Source organism: Mirounga angustirostris, unplaced genomic scaffold (genome assembly GCF_029215605.1).
Source record: "Mirounga angustirostris isolate CCGP_5_RB_7025 unplaced genomic scaffold, mMirAng1.0.hap1 SCAF_5, whole genome shotgun sequence".
NCBI classification, from domain to species: domain Eukaryota; kingdom Metazoa; phylum Chordata; class Mammalia; order Carnivora; family Phocidae; genus Mirounga; species Mirounga angustirostris.
Genome location: NW_026991713.1, coordinates 99895712 through 99912620, shown reverse-complemented (window position 1 = coordinate 99912620; position 16909 = coordinate 99895712). Strand labels below are relative to the sequence as shown.

Genomic DNA, 16909 nt, shown 5'->3' with positions numbered 1-16909 from the left:
TAATGTTAAATATGTATACTTATCTTAAGGTGAACTCGAATAGATTTAAATATAAAATCCTGCATTTAAGTATGTATAGAATGGGAACTTACTATCAATTCTTGGGGGAGAAAACCTGGGGCTTTGGTTGATGAAGGAAGGGGAAGGGAAACGAGCATTTATTATGTGCCTGTCAGGTGCCAGTTCTAGACATTTCTGCCTATATCACCTTGTTTAATTTTCATGGCAGCCCTGTGAGATAGGGTTTGCTGGTTTGATTTTGTTTTGTTTTTCAACCTCTAAAGAAGAGGAGGAAAACCACACAGAGATTAATTCTGGGGTTGGAGTTTGAACCTAGGTCAAACTGACTCTTCCCACTGCCCTGTTAAACCCTGAGCCTGTGTGGGCCAGTGGTGTGGCGGGGTCTGCATCAAGAACCCTAGTCCGGTAGGCTCTGTGGTGCTCTGGCCACATTGGGAGCCGTGTCTGTTTTCGGAGGTTGGATACACCCTGACTTATTAAGTACTGAGCTTGCCTATATTGTGGATATTGTGTGTGTCTTAGCAGAGGGGGAATAGGGGGTTGGAACCTGTCCCGCCCTCAGGGTGCTGTCATTTCTCACTGCTAGAAGGCAGGCCCTCTTTGCAGTACTATGGATCGGGTCCATGTGATGTGAAGTCAGTTTCACTCTGTAGAACTACATAGACCTACATGGAATTTCATGATGTAGGACGATGTAGATAGAGCTTGCTAGGGCTGCTTTGGAGGAGGTTTCTGTAGTGGGTAGGAAATGGCACCTCTGGGGCTTCTGTTTCCTCCATGTGGTCCTGGGCCTCAGTTTCTCCCGCATGCAGCAGGTGGGGATTGCCCTAGGCAATGAGGGAGGGATTTCCCCACCTTGCCATTCAGGGATTCCTGCTGGAAGGAGGTAAAGATGAGCTATCTCCAGAGCTGGAGGCAAGGCTGAGAGATGTGGGGTGGGAACGGGCCGTGTCTGAGCCGTTGGAGGAGATGGACTGGGGAGTTGTGGGAGTTACTGCCTGGCTCCCCATCACGTACCAGCTGAACGAGCAGGTGTGAGGGACAGGCTGCTCCCCTGAGGCTGGGGCAGGGGAAGATGAGTAGTGGCCACAAGCACAGACCCCAGAGCCACACTGCCTGATAGGAATATAATGTAAGCCACATATGTAATTTTAAGTTCTCTAGGAGCCACACTTAAAGAGTAAAAAGAGGGGAACCTGGGTGGCTCAGTCGGTTAAGCGTCTGCCTTCAGCTCAGGTCATGATCTGGGATGGAGTCCTGCATCAGGCTCCTTGCTCAGCATGGAGCCTGTTTCTCCCTCTGCCTGCCACTCCCCCTGCTTGTGCTCTGTCTGTCAAATAAATAAATACAATCTTAAAAAAAAAAAAGAAATTGGTAAAATGAATTTTAATAATATATCAAACAACTATGTCTAAAATATTATCATTTAAATGTGCCATCAATAGTAAAAAAATATATTAATGAGATAGTTTATATTTTCTCATATGAAGTGTTGGGAATCTGGCGTGCATTTTACACTTACCAGCACATCTCACTTTGGATGAGCTGCTCTTCAAGGGCTCAATGGCCACATGTGGGTGGTGGCTAGTGTTTGGACAGCATAGCTTTATAGCCCGCCTGCCTGGGTCTGAATCCCTTTTCTGCCACTTACCAAGCTATGTGGCCTTGGGCAAGCTATCTGACTGCACTGTGTCTTACTCTCCCCTCTGCAAGTTGAGGAAAATATTAATAGAACCAACTTCATATGGTTAATGTGAAGATTAAATTAGTTAATATTTGTAATATGCTTAGTTTTTTACATGGCACATACTAAACTATACAAGTGCTTATCAAATAAATGGTCCTTAAACTCCGGACAGGCTAAGTTTTAATTTTGTAAGAGGGAGAGAGGCCAGGGATATGCTGGGAAGAACCCAGTCCTGGAGTGTCCCTATCTGTAGTCTGTGCCTCTACCCCGTAGTTCTGCGTCATGAAATTGTCTTCAGATCAGATGGACCTAATCTACTATTGCTGAAAAGAAGGCCCGCCTTCTGGACGTGAGAAGAAATGTCAGCACCCGTGTGATAAGACAGGTTCCAGTCCATCAACAGGTGTGTCCTGAGCATCTGTCCTGCTTGGGGCTTGGAACTGTGCTGGGTGGTGCTGAAGAAGCAAAAGCATCCTCCGAAATGCTCCATCGTAAATTACATGACCTCATGTTGGAATGGGGGTTGAGGTCACTTCCAGCACTTGGAGGTTTAAGCAATAGTTGTGCTGCTTATGCAAGAGAGGAAGCAGAGCTGTATTAGTGGCTTCTGATACCCTCCTCCAAGCTCTGCCAGCCCCAGCACTGCCAGCCTGCCTCTCTTGGCATTGGCCCCCGCCGCCTGCACCTGCCCTCAGCCACTCCACAGTGGTCACAGAGCACCCACTGTGTGCCTGGCACTGTGCCAGGGGGCGGCGGGAGAGATGTGGAACGGAAGACCTGGTCCCTGTCCTCAGGGGGCTTACAGTCCAGCAGGGGAGACGGACTGAGTAGCAAACACCGAAAACCCGCAAGATTAAAGAAGGGCTAGTTAGAAGCACACACTAGGGCTGAGGGGATGCCTGGTAAAGGTGATTCCTTCTGATGGGGCTGGGAGGGGTCAGGGAAGGCTTCTCAGAGGAGGAGGCACTTGAGCTGGCTTTGAAGGATGGGTAGCGTTTCGATAGCTCTGTGTGTGTGTGTGTGCGCGCACGCAAGAGCGAGCGTGTGTGAACAGGAGCAAGAGGTGGGGCGGGAGAGAGGGAGAAATACAGGTGAGAAGATAGGAAAAGTGGTAATTTCAGAGTCATGGTCATAAAATTAGAGGAGGCGGGATATATAGGCTTTATGAGTGAGGTGGATTTGAACCAGGTAATCTGGGCAAAATGAGGACTTTTTAAACATTTATTTTTAAATTCACGTACAGCAGAATTTACTCTTTCTAGCATACAGTTCTCTGGGTTTTGACAACTGCAAAGTGTTGGGTATTCTCCAGCACGGTCAAGATACAGAATGGCTCCATCTCCCCCAAAGATTCCCTCATGCTGACACCCCTTTGTTGTCTGTCCGTCTGTCCCCCTCCCCCTGTCCCCGACCCATGCCCATCCCCTGACAACATGGCTCTTTCCACTCCTGTCATTGTGCCTTTTCAAGAATATCAGATGGAGTCATACAGTATGTGGCTTTTGGGTCTGCTTCTTTCACTCGGCATGATGCCTTGAGTCACCCAGTTGTGTGTATCAATAGCTTGTTCCTTTTCTTGCTGTGTAGGACTCCATTATATGCATACACTGCAGTGTGCTTATCCAGTCACTGGTGGACGGACTGTAGGTTGTTTCCAGCCTTTGTTGATTTTGAATAAAGCTGTTGTGAACATTTGTGTACAGGTTTCTGTGTGGACACAGGCCTTCATTTCTCTTGGATAAATAGCAAGGAGTGGGATTGCGGGTCCCCACGGTGGCGAACGTGCGACGGGTTCAGACACGCGTGGCTGTTGGCGCAAGCGTACCGCTCTGCATTGGTACCGGCGACGCGGGAGCGTTCTGGTGCTCCGATTCTTCAACAGCACTTGGTATTGTTGGCTTTTTGTTTCTGTCTTTGACAATGTAACCGGGGTGTAGTGGCATCTCATTATGGTTTTAATTTGCATTTCCTTAATGACCCGTGATGTTGAACATTTTTGTGTGTGTGCTTATTTGCCATTTATACAACTGCTTTGATGAAATGTCTATCCAAATCTTTTACCTGTTTTTTCTTTTGATGGTTATGTTTTGAGAGTTCTTTAATATTCTGGATACAAGTCCCTTGTCGGATGTGCGATTTACACATTTTTGGAGAAAATTCATTTAAGGAGAAAATCTCCACAAGAAGATGTTGGGTGTGAACGACTCTGAAAGCAAGGAAAGAGTTTGGTTGGTGTCCTGAGCCTTGGCCTTTCTTCAGGGGACCTAGGTGAGGCGGGGGCAGGGAACACCCAGGGAATGACCTATGCAAAAGAAGGAGGAGGCGGAGGAGGAGGGAACAAGGCTCTCTATGAAGTTCTTTTCCTGGCTTAGCACCCGCCATAGAGTATGCTTCCGAATAGGGGGCACAGGTGGTTTCTTGGTTTCCTAGGTACCTGGTCTACTCCTCAGGGCCCCTGGCTCAAGCTGGGCCAGCCCCATCCAGAACAACAAATGCTTGTGCCCAGTCTGGGTACCAGCCATTTACATGGCCTTGTTACCAAACTGGATGACCACGCATTCTGGAATGGGAGGTGGGGTGATTATTGGGTCTGCAGGGGTAAGCCACTGGTAGGTGTGTGGCTGGTGCAAGAGAGAATCAGTGCATTGAGATTTCTGGGTCAGGGTGGGTCCTCTGTGATGGTGACCTCAGCCTAGGGTCTGAGGGCTCTGGGCCATTAGAATCTCCAGAGCATTGCAGTCTGCATTTCTAGCCCTGTCCGGGCAGGGTAGCTCTGAGGCAGAAGAACATTTCTATGAAAGGTGACCAAGAGTAGGATAGGTGCTACCTCTCCTGCCTCTCGTCCAGATCAGCCTGTCCCCGCTCCTGTGTCCTGGCAGCTGGGGCACTGTCCAGATGCTGGAGCCTTCATTCTTCCCAGGGGCAGGCCCTTTCCAGAGATGATAAGACCTATAGGTGGAGAGAGGCCTGTAGGAGCCCTGTAGGTTCCCTGCAGCTCCCTGATGCTCTGGGCCTTTGGGGGCTGTTCCCCAGTGCTGAGAGCTCCTCCCTGAGCAGGGTGTGCACCCAGAGCCCCCACCCTTGGTGCCTTGTGCTGCGTGGGGGCCCAGTGTGGGCACACCCTGGGGTCCTGGCAGAGTGGGGCACAGTCACGTCTCTGGGAAAGCCGCCGACTGGAGCAAACCCACCCAAGGCTGGGGAAAACGAGCACTTGTTGAGCGGTAGCTGGGCTCAGGGAAATAAATTGGTTCAGTCCGTGCCCAGGGGGAGCCACTATTTGATGGAATTCAGTGGCAAAGCGTGTTAGGCAAAGACTCCCTAGTTCTGGGATCTACTTTGAGATCTGAATTTTCGTAGGACAGGACCACTTAAAGTGAAGTCCACTAGTTTGGTTCAGTACTTTTGCCTCTCTAGAACTTCGTAACCTTTGCTTTATTTTAGAATCCCGAAGAAAGGCCCCAAGGAGAAAAAAGTGCAAGTCTTACTCTCCTCATCTTAAAAAAAAAAAAAAAGTTAATAGCCTCACCACCCCCCCGCCTTTATTTTTATATTATTATTATTTTTTAGCAGTTTTGGGTTTACAGAAAAATGGAACAGAAAATAGTTTCTTCTCTTCTCCCCCACTTACTTAATCCCATTGTCGACGTCTTGCATTGGTGTGGCATATTTATTACGTTGATGAGCCAATATTGATACTTTATTATTAAAGTCCATAGTTTACATCTGGGGTTCACTCCTTGTGTTGTGTGTTCTGTGGGTTTTGACAAACGTGAATGTTAGGTATCCACTATTATAGTATTGTACAGAACAGTTTCACTGCCCTAAAAATCCCCTGTGCTCCACGTATCCCTCCATTGGTCCTTTTCCTGGGTCTGTGGTGCTGCCTTTTCCAGAATGTCCTGTGGTTGTGATCATACAGTGTGTATGTAGCCTTTTCAGATTGGCTTGTACTTAGCAAGATCCCTTTAAGATTCCTCCATGTCTTTTAGAGACTTATAGCTCATTTCTTTTTATCTCTGAATGATACTCCACTTTCCCCACCTTTTCTTTGTGTAAGTGGGGACACGGAAGTCCCGATAGGGGAATTAATCTGGTGAGGTTGAGCCTGGAGCCAGGTTTACCTTCCTTTGAGAACCTATTTGGAGGGGCTTCTGTGCAGGCACTGTGCCTAAAGCCCCATCACCGCTTCCTCAGCCCCTTTAGTGGCTCCGGGGCCAGCCCTGGGGTGGAGTGGGGAGTGGAGGCCGTGGACACCCACTTGCTGTGACCCAATTCCTGGATGTATTAGGGCCAGGCCCACAGACACCCACATCCCTGGCTGCTTGGAAGGGTGGCTGGGGCAGAGTCCCAGGTCCCAGCTCCTGGGAAGGTGGATCCCTGTCCTCATTTGCCCTCCTGACCACCTCCCCGCCCCAGGATTGGGGGTTCTGGGGAATGGGTGGAGGGCTTGGGGCTATATCCACGGATCATCCTCTTCAACTCTGACTTATCTACTGCCCCTCCCTGTTGAGGCTTCTCTCACCGGCCTGCTGTCTCCACACCCTCTCCTCCTCCTCTGCCCCTCATTCCTCCTGCTCCTTTCCTGTCCACTGCGTCCCAGAGGGACTCACTCCTCCCTCCCTTGCCGCCCTCCATCATTCCGCCAAGAACCACCAATGTTCGAGAAGCCCTCCCGAGAGCCAGCTTCTGTGCCTGTACATGGGAGACACGATTGAACTGAATCCTCACAACAGTCCCATGAGGAGATAACATTATTACCTCTGGAATGTATTTGGGGGGACAGGCTTGGAGAGGTCTATAGCTTGCCCAGGGTTACTGGCCAGTTGGAGGCCCAGCCAGGATCTGAGCCTGGCCTCTGACTCCAGAGCCCAAGCGGGCACCTCTGCCCCACAGCACCCCTCTCCTGGCCTGGTGGGTGGGCCCTCTGTGACTGGTTCCTTCTGACACACTGGTGGGATGGTGGGATCCTCCTTTGCCTTTTCTCTCACCCCTCCCCGCTCCTGTCCTGTCAAGGAGCAGGGTGTGGTAAGTGTCTTCGCACTGCAAGGTCAGTGAGGGTGGTGGGTGGTGCAGACCGACTGGGCTGTGTTCCACGTTCTTTACCTGTTCTGTCTCTGTCCTTCATCAGAAGCTCTGGGGAGGTTAAACAAGTTCCTGATCAGCCACATGTCTGGTAAGAGGTACATTTTCCTTCAGGTCACATGACTCTGAAGCCTCTGCACAGCGGACCGGGCTCATGCCAGGCCTTCCCTGGAGCCTCGTGTGTGTTAGCGGACAAAGAGGCACCACTAGGGAGGCTGCTCTGGGGTGGGATTGGGACACCTAGGTTTTGTGTGGTTTTATTCTTTTTATAATAAAAGTGTTATTTGTTATATATATTTATATATATGTATTACTCCAGCAAGCCCTGGCCGGCCATCTACAGTCACACTGGGGCCAGTTTTGTTCAGCTGAGCACATGGCTCAGCTCAGCCCATGGAGGTCCGTTTTTTGACTGGGTGTTTTCTCCTCCTTCGCTCCCTCTCTTTCCTTTCATCCCTAAGGACTTGCTGCCCGTGACCCAAATGCTGCCATCTTGTCTTTTCATTTCTAGCTATAAATAGGTCATTTTCCTGTGTCTCCTGTATTTTGGGCCCAGGTCCCTTAATCCCCTTCTCTGCCCACATCTCTCCCCCCTCCCCACATCTCCTGGTGCGCTTAAAAAAAAGTGTAAAATAACTGGACACATAAAATATTCATCGTTTTGTGACGGGCTTATTTCACTTAATATAATGTTTTCAAGGTTCATCCATGTTGCAGCATGTGCCAGAACTTCATTCTCTTTTTTCGGGCTGAGGAATATTGCATTGTATGGATTTGCCACATTTTGTGTCCATTCACCTGTTGATGGACATTTGGGCTGGTTCCACCTTTTGACATTTCTGTCTCCATGAGCTGTTGTATTCCCAGTACCTTGAGCTCAGGGTCTATTAAAATCCTGCCTCCTACCCCCAAGATATTCATCTATAATTGTTTAATGTGTTACCCTCCCTGAGTACACTTGATTCTTAGGATTCGTGGTAGTTCTGTAACGTCACCGAGCACACTGGATTAGCAGATACTGTACCACTGCTTCTAGCGGTTGGGGTGAGGTCCCTGGGAGCATCTAGCGCAGTGTTTTCAACTGATTAATTCATAACTTTTGTTTTATGTGTGTTTCTGTTCAAAGACACCTTATTTCTTTCATAGATATTACTGATTTCTTACCGTTGAACTCACAGCGGACAGCATTGTAGGTCACACCCGAAGCTTATCACACTCCTGTCTCGTCTCCAGAGGGCACACCGCAGCCTTCTTGCACTTAGGAACACGAGCCCGCGCTGCAGCACTGCGCTTGGGAGGGCCTGCTTAAACTGCGAAATCAATAGCAAAAAGTACAAAGATGCGAACCAGGTGGCACCGAAGAGACCGTGCAAAGGCCTGTCGTTTCTAGTGTGAGCACTGGAGCCAGAAGGCCGAGTGTAGCCTTGTTCCCCCTGGGCTGGGAATGCGTGCGATGGCAGCTCCCAGTTTCGGTGGCGCGGAGCGTGTGTGTATCTGCAGATAACCACAGAAGCACTGCAGGTATGGATCTCGGGCTTCCAAATGTTAGTGAGTAGGCACATTTGCAAATACAGAATCTGTGAATATTCTGTGAGTACGAAGGATAGACTGTACTTGCATCTTCTTGGGAAACCCTGGACCCCCACCCCCACGAGGCTGAAGGATGTTGAGGGCAGGACTATGTCACTGGTGACCTTGTACCCAACGCCTGGCAATATAGTAGGTGCTCAGTATACAGTTGTGAATGAAGGAGTGGACGACTCCAAGGGCTAAAGCCCTAATGGTGTCAGGCATGAAAATAGGAAGGAGGGATCTTTCTGGCTGTGGAACCTGCTTATCCACATGTGTGGGTTGCCTGCTGCCCTCCTTCCTAGGAACCAACTCTCTCCTCTTCCAGAGGCATCCAGATGATGGCCATGGCCATTGCAATTGTGTAGCAAAAAAGTGCAGGGCTGAGGCTGAGTTCTGGTCCCAGTTTTAACTAGCCATGGGGCCTTTTGGCAAGTCGTTTTACCTCAGGACTGTAAGGTGGAGGATAACTTTCTCCTCTGGGGTTTTCCTCATGCACGCAAACCTTGGGATGCCCACGTGTCCCAGTTGGGACCTTCACCAGAGGCTGTGGGGGCCTCTAGCTCCCCTTCGCTGGTCAGTCCTGGCGCCAGTACCCATCCCTGTTACTCTTCACATTTAACTTAAATCCTGCGTGTTGTAGAATCAGACCACTTCCCCCTCCTGTGGTCCACAGAACTGTTGGCAAGGAGGTCCAAGCAGCATTGTGGTGGGCAAGAGGCGGTTTGCTGAGCGGAAGGGACCGAACCTTGCCGCTTAGAGTTTTGGAGCTTGGGTGCAGCACTGCACCTGGGGTGGCCCCAGCGTCGTCATCTGAAGTGGGTGTTGGGAGGAGATCTAGTCAAGGGCTTAGCCCAGGGCCAGACAAAGAGTGGGTATGTGAAAATGTACTTCCTACTTTTTTTTTTTTTTTAAGATTTTATTTATTTGGCAGAGAGAGGGAACACAAGCAGGGGCCGAGGGAGAGGGAGAAGCAGGCTTCCTGTCGAGCAGGGAGCCTGATGCGGGGCTCGATCCCAGGACCTGGGATCATGACCTGAGCCGAAGGCAGACGCTTAACGACTGAGCCACCCAGGCGCCCCCCCTCCTAGTCTTAATATGAAAACAGTTCTCTCTTTGGTGAGCAGAATGTCTGTCCCTCAGTGTCTTGTTGGTACTTCCTTCACAGCTAGGCCTCCCTCCCACGAGTGCTGGGCCACCTGAACCTGTCTAGCAGGTCATCTGCCCAGTACACGGGGGCCGTGCGCTAGGAGGGGAGGCAGCACTGTGTGTTGGGGAAGTGGGCCTCCCCACTGTGACCCTGCCCTTGCCTGGAGGGTGGGTTCTCTTCTCTTCCTTCTTCTGTCTCCCAGCCTCCTCAGTTACAACGAAGCAGCCGGTCTTCTTAGGCACCTTGGGGGATGTAAATTGGACCTGATCCTCAAGCATCCCTGGCTGTTGATGGCAAAGAAGACATCAACTTAGGGTTGAGGACAGAGACCTCTGAGGCAGCCCAGTGAGCAGTTCAGGCAGCACATGGTAGACACCTGAGGCCTTTGTGGCCCCGGCCAGGAAGCCCTTCCGGGCAGAGGCAGGCCCCAGCTCGAGCTGCATGCTTTGTGCCTGCTTCCACCGAAGCCACTCACACTCTGTAGCACTTAGCCTCCTGTGGCCTGTCTAAGGTCTAAGCCTGAGGGCCCGAACCCCTTTCTCCAGAGTTTAGGCCAAGAATAGGTACTCAGATGGTTTTTTAAAAATAGTTTTCTTTTTTTTTTAATTTCATTTTTATTGAGGTCCATGAAATGAAATGAAATGAAAATTGTATGATATCTTAAGTATGCATTATGGGGATTTGGTATGCATACACATTGTGAAAGGATCCCCCCATCTAGTTAATGAACACGTCTGCCATTTCACATCTTTCTTTTTGGTGAGAACATTTAAGTTCTACTCTCAGCAACTTTCAGTTACACAGTACAGTGTTACCAGCTATAGTCCCCGTGTTACACATCAGATCCTCAGGCCTTACTCAGCTTATGGTTGAAAGACCTCCCCCTACTTCTCCCACCCTCAGCAGATGTTTGTTAATGCACTGGTGTCAGGAAAGAAGGAGGTCCACCCTAAGCAGGAAAACAGTGTGAGTGAACTCGGGGTCCAGGGGCTGCTGAGGAAACCAAGGGGGCTGAAGGGAAGAGTGGGAATGAGTTTGGGGTCTGCTGTTCCTGATTTCCCCTCCTGTTTTTATTAAGAAATGGGGTCAGGACAGTGAAGGCTTAGAGACATATCCCAGCCCCCCAAATCAGGGAGTTTGCACAGAGGTCTATATCTTGTACTTGTGCTTCAGTGTGTACAGCACCTTTTGGCACTTGATGGTTGGGCCCAGGCTCCAGAGTCTAGTCCAGTGGGAAGGACCAAGGTAATGATGGGAGGGGCCATTTTCATCTCCACTCAAAAATGTATTGATATGGGAGAGCCACATTCCATCCAACGTAGATGCTCTTGTAACCACAACTATGTTGGATTGGGCAAAGCACCTGGGGTGCAGAGACATAACTCCACTGGCCTTGGTAACCAAGCCTTGCAGATAAGGCCACCAGCCTGAAGAAGGACTCCTGTTCTTTATACCTCTGAGACTCAAAATACAGTGGAAGATTAGAATGGGTCCCCTGGAAGGAAATCCTGTTTTTTTCTTTCCTCCCAGCTTCTCAGTTAAGGAGTCATTGGGATGAAGGTGGTTGTTCTTTCCAAGGGCCCCAGGGAAGAAGCATCAGATGCTGAGGCATCACAGGTCATGTCAGGGCCCACAGGTTATGAGGAGCCTGATATAGTTGGAACCTTTAGCCTGGATCCCAGAGCTCTTGGAATCTGAGCCGGGAGAGGAGGTGGGGGGGGGCTCAGGCCCCTTCTGAATTGTCTCTCCCTAACGCTGGATGACAACAGGTGGGTCTTACAAACTTTCTGAGTTTCAGTCCATCTGATTTGGGGTCAGGAGCACAGGGAGGAAGTTATAACATGTGTTGACCCTCAACAAGTTAAAAGATTTTGTGATAAAAGGAAATGAGTGGTAGATTTGTTCTTGATGGAGGAAAGGGAATCAGTGGGATAATTGATACTATGTAAAGTAGGATGACATCTGTCTAAATTCCCGATACTGAGCCAGGAGAGTTGGGGCAGGTGCTAAGAAATAATCGTTTGCTCAGGTAGCTCACAATCCAGTGGGGGAAACAGGTGAACACAGACCAGGCACTATCCTGTGTTGAGTTGCATCTTGGGGATTCTACCAGCCAGCAGGAGAAGGGTGGAGCTTAGTGATCACTGATGGCCATGGAAGGGTCCAGAAGTGGTGGGCTTTGGGAGCAGGAGATGGAAATCCTGAGGATGCAACTCTAGACCAGGTAGGGGATGGGATTAGAGGGGATGAGGTCTGGTTCTGCCACTTTCTCAGGGCAAGTTATTTGCCCTCCCTGAACCTTGGTTTCTTCAATTTATACCTGAGGATCATGATTCCCTTCCTGTCCTGGAAGTGTTTTTGAGGAGTTTATTCTCATTATTAAAAAAATCTTAATAAATGCTTATAAGTTCTAATTCTCCTGAAAATTCCTGAGTAACTGGCATCTGTGGACCCTAGGGTGGAGCTGAGTGTTGTTTGAGCCTGGAGTTTGCATTGGGTGGGCCATCTGGTGGGCTTTTGGGTGGGGCTGGGGGCAGAACCAGAGGCCTCCAAGCCAGGCCCTGGAAACCAAGCCAAGGATTATTTTTATTCCTCTGTTCATGGCACATGGCCCAGGCATAACTGGGCCATCTGTCTTCCCCTCCCGCTCTCGTCCTGGCAGGCCCACGGGGGTCAGCGTGGAGGGTTTGGGGAAGTAGGAGGAGTGCGCATCTTTCTCTGGGCTGGTGTTGGCTTACCCTCCGTTCTGCTAGCTGCAGGGCCTAGGCTGTGTGGGAGGTTTGCCTAGTGAGGGGAGGCAGCTGCCAGGCCTGGGGCTGTGGGCGGTAAGGCTGGGAGAGGCCAGCCACTGAGAGCTATGGCCTGGGGGCAGCAGGGCCACTCAGGGCTGGGAGCAACCCCACTTCAGTAGCAAATCCTGAGGCCTGGGGCCTTGTGTGATCTCCTGCTGCTCCTGGGATGGACCCAGTCTTGGGAACACGAAGTACAGGTCCTCAGAGACCTCACTCGTGGGCCAGCATCTGACATGAATCTCTGGTTCTCCCCAGGTCTGGTGTTCTGCTGGGTTGCCCTGGGTGTGACTTCTACAGGGACCGAAGGTGCTTACTTCAACCAGCCAATCTAGCTCAGCTCGGGTGAAGGAAGGGCCCAGAGACTCTAGTCCTCAGAAGGGTTCATATAGTATCAGGGACATTGGGCCTCCCTCCTTTCCTTCCCTCCTTTCTGGCCTCCATATCACCCTCTGCCTGGCTTGGAGTATTCATCTGTGTTTAGTGCCAGGTCTCAGAATCTAGGCTAAAGCCAGGACATACAAGACCTTAAGTATTAATGTTATTAATTAGTTAACATTAATCAATATTAGGCATTAAGGCTTAAGATACATGTGCCTATTAGATCCATTTAGAACTTTAGACCTTCCACGTGAGGCGTTATTTATAGACAATGATGGTGACAATTAATATAGCTCTTACTGAGCACTGACTGTGTGTTAGGCCCTGTACTAGTTAACATCTGATCTTGTTGATCAGCATATGGGACATCTCTCCATGGCAGATCAGTTCTCCAGCCTTCTTTGAACAAAGCCCCAGGTGAAAGTCTGTGTGGTATGTCTAAAGGCTACTTAGGAGAGCTTCCAGAGGAAGTGGAGGGTCTGGGCAGGGAGTGTGAGCCACAGACACTGTAGGACAGAAAGGATCTTAGATCCCAATCTAAGAAATGGACGAATTTGACCATGGTCAGGATTGCTTGTGACACTGGAACCAGAACCGGTCTCTTGACTCCCAGACATCACACTTTTATGTTACAAACCTCCCAAAACTCAAACTCTCTCTCTGGTGTGCCAAAGTCCAGACATTTACTGATATTTTCTTTGGTTTCCTGACACTAAACATGGAACAGTTCATTCTCCCCATAGAGAAATCATTATTTCACAAAGGACACTTAGCAAATATCCACTCATTTGTTCATTCTCTTGTTCCCCAGCATTGTGTAGGGTGCTAAGGACTTAGTAGAGAAAGACAGCTATCCCCACCCTCATGGAATCTGAGGTACGGTGAAGGATGTCAATCATTCCTGGGGGCTGGGGGCTCAGATATGGAAAGCATGGGGATCTGTAGGAGGACAGAGGAGGGTGCCTAATCCAGACTTGAGGTCTGGGTCATCCTCCCAGAGAAAGTGAATTTTGGCTGGACCTTAAAGATGAGTAGGAGTTAGGTGAAAGGATGGGGAGGAAGGCTGTAGGCTGCACTTCCAGGTGTGGAGAATGAGCTTAGCATGTCGGAGGTATCATTTGGATAATGGAGTTTGGGGGTTGGGAGTACAAAGAAGGGGGTGTAAAGGATGGTGCAGATGCATGGAAGGTATGGCAGGAGAGCAGGAATCAGCTGATGAAGGGCCTTATAAAATCCTATTATGGGGCACGTCATTTTATCTAAGGTCATGGGAAAGCCATTGAAAGATTTTAAGTAGAGGAATCACAGGATCACATTTATATTGCAGAAAACTCATTGTGGCTGCTGAAAGACCATGCAGTCTACATGGGGTTGGTACAGTCACCCGGGTGAGCACTAGCAGAAGCTTGGATTAGGGCTCTGAGCTAGAAGGAGGTGTGGTTTCAAGGAGACTTTCAGGAGATAGGATGTGGTTGTTAGTTATTTAGGGAAGATACGAGGGAAAAGTCAGAATATACTCTTAGGTTCCTGGCCTCTGGGCGGTTGGTGGTGTCATTTCAGGACTCAGTGGCCAGCTGAAAATTTGATTTTGGACATGCTGAATTTGAGGAGCTTTGGAGAAGTCTGATTGGAGCTGCCTGGTACGCAGTTGCCATATGTAGCTAAACTCAGGAAGGACATACAGATTTGGGAATCAAAAATATGCAGTGGGAGTGTAAGCCATGGGTGGGGATCCCCCAGGAGTTATGTATGGGGGTTTAAAAGGAGAGGTCAGGACAGAGCCCTGAAGAAAACACTTAGAGAAGGCCAAAGAGAAGAAAGGAAGAGTGAAGACAATGAATTAAGACAACTTGAGAATGGTCTTTGTTCTTCCTCATATTTTGAAAACCAGCTTGTTAAGTTCTGTGGAAGACCTTGTGGGATTTTTAATCATAATTTCATTGAATTTATGATTTTTTGGTAGAGATTCAACATCTTTATGATATTTTCCCACCCATGAACACAGTTTCCTCTCCTTTTATTTAGATATTTTATGTCTTTTTTTTTTTTTTTAAGATTTTATTTATTTATTTGAGAGAGAGAGAGCACGAGAGGGAAGAGGGCAGAGGGAGAAGCAGACCCCCTGCTGAGCAGGGAGCCCGATGCGGGACTCGATCCCGGGACTCCAGGATCATGACCTGAGCCGAAGGCAGTCGTTTAACCAACTGAGCCACCCAGGCGCCCTATTTTATGTCTTTCAAAACAGTTAACAGTTTTCTTTGTAAAGGCCTCATTTATTGTTAATCAACAGGTAAATTATGACTTTGGTTTCTAAATGCAATATTTTAGAAAATTGTATTGTCTGATACCTTATTTCTGGTATAAGAGAATGTAATTGTAATTTGTCAAATCCTTTCAGTCTTCTATCATAATTCCTTACAATGACAGTTTACTTCTTTTCTTCCATTCTTCACATCTTTTTCTTATCCTACTGTGTTGGCTAGGACTGTGTTAGTTAAGTTCTTGGCAGAACCAGACTTTACAGTGTGAGTATAAATGTTGAAAGTGGGCATTCTTTATCTTATTTCTGACTTTAAAGGTAATGCTTCTAGTGTTTAATCAGTAAGAGCTGTGCAGGTGAAAGTTCTGGTCACCAATTCCAACGTGGGTGTGAGAGTGGGGTTGGGGTGTGGGGTGAAGGATGTTCTCACACCAACCAATGAGTCTCCAGGACCAGCCCGGTGTCCTACAATTCAGTTCACTTCTGAGAGTGTCTACCTGGAGGTAGTCATATCCCACAGGTTAAGGGCTTAGTCCTACAAGACTGTCCGCCAACCCCAGACACCAGTGGCAAGATTGGAGGTTCCAATGATCTCTCCTTGGGTTCAATTGATTTGCTAGAGTGGCTCATAGAATTCAGAGAAACACTTTACTTACTAGATTACTGGTTGATTATGAAAAGATATAACTCAGAAATAGCCAGATGGAAGAGATGCATAGGGCAGGGTTGGGGGAAGGGCGTGGAACTTCTGTGACCTCAGCAAGTATGTACCAGTCATTCCAAATCTCCATGTGTTCACCGGCTCACCAGCTCTCTGAACCCTCTCCTTTTGAGTTTTTATGGAGGCTTCATTACATAGGCACAATTGATTAAATCACTGGCTATTGGCAATTAATTTAACCTCTAGTCCTTCTCCCTTCCCTGGATTTTTTGGGAGGGGAGCAGGTGGGGTGGGAGTGAAGGTTCCAACCCTCTAATTACATGGTTGGTTCTCCTGGCCACCAGCCCTCATCCTTAGCTGTATTCCAAAAGTCACCACATTCACATAAGACACCTTTATCGCTCTCATCACTTGGCAATTCCAAGGGTTTTAGGAGCTCTGTGCTAGAAACCAGGGCAAAGACCAAATACACATTTCTTATAAATCATAACATCACAGTGGGTTTGGGAAGATATCTTCTGTCACATTAAGAAAGTTTGTTTTTTAGAGTTTGCTAAGCATTTTTGTTGTGACTGGGTCTTGAGTTTCACCAAATGCATCTTCCGATATTATAGTTCAGAAACATGGTTTTCCTTGCATGTGCATGCATGCATGAGTGGGTATTGCATGACCAGACTTAGTCATGATCATTGCTGTTATTGTTTTTATAGAGTTAATATTGTTTAGATTCACTTTTATTTTTATCACCACGTTGTTCACCTCTCTTCACGTGTGTAATGCCTTCTATTCCTAGAAGTTCCTTTTACAAAAATCCCTCCTGTCCTGTTTTTTTTTTTTTTTTTCTTTTTTAGTGAGGGTGTGTTAGTGGTAAATTCTCTCCATCTTCATCTGAAAATGCCTTTATTTAATGTTCACTCTTGAGTGATATTTTGGTTGGGCTTTTAATTTTAGGTTAACAGTTATTTTTCTCTCAACAGTTTGGAGACGTAACCTTGGGTCTTCTAGTGCTACTGTTAGAAGTCCACTGTCCGTATATATAGTTAATGTCATAGTCCTTCCTTTGTAGGTAATTTGTCTTTTTTTTTTACTCTTGATGCTTTTAAGATCTATTCTTTGTTTTTGGTATTCTGCAATGTCCTTACAATGCGTGTTGATTTTATTTGAATTTTTCCTCGTTAGGATTCAGTATGGTTCCTTAATTGGGGGATTCATGTATTTCATTATTTCTGGAAAATTTCCTTGCCATTATCTTTTCAAATGTTGTTCTACTTCATTTTCTGTATTCTGTCCTTCAGGAATGCTAATTGGA

General features: G+C 48.0%; 1 protein-coding gene across 12 annotated transcripts in view; it reads left to right on the top strand.

Moving 5' to 3' along the window:
- TEAD4 (TEA domain transcription factor 4) overlaps nt 1-16909 on the top strand; it is a 67258-nt gene that overhangs the window by 6729 nt on the left and 43620 nt on the right. Inside the window, exon 1 of one of the 12 annotated variants that reach the window (XM_064591700.1) lies at nt 3471-3596. The exons of 10 other annotated variants lie outside the window; for them this stretch is intronic. The gene's annotated coding sequence lies outside the window, so the exon portion shown is untranslated. Of the gene's footprint in view, nt 1-3470; nt 3597-8168; nt 8312-16909 lie in introns of those variants that run through there. One more of the 12 variants, XM_064591699.1, reaches the window with a different exon arrangement.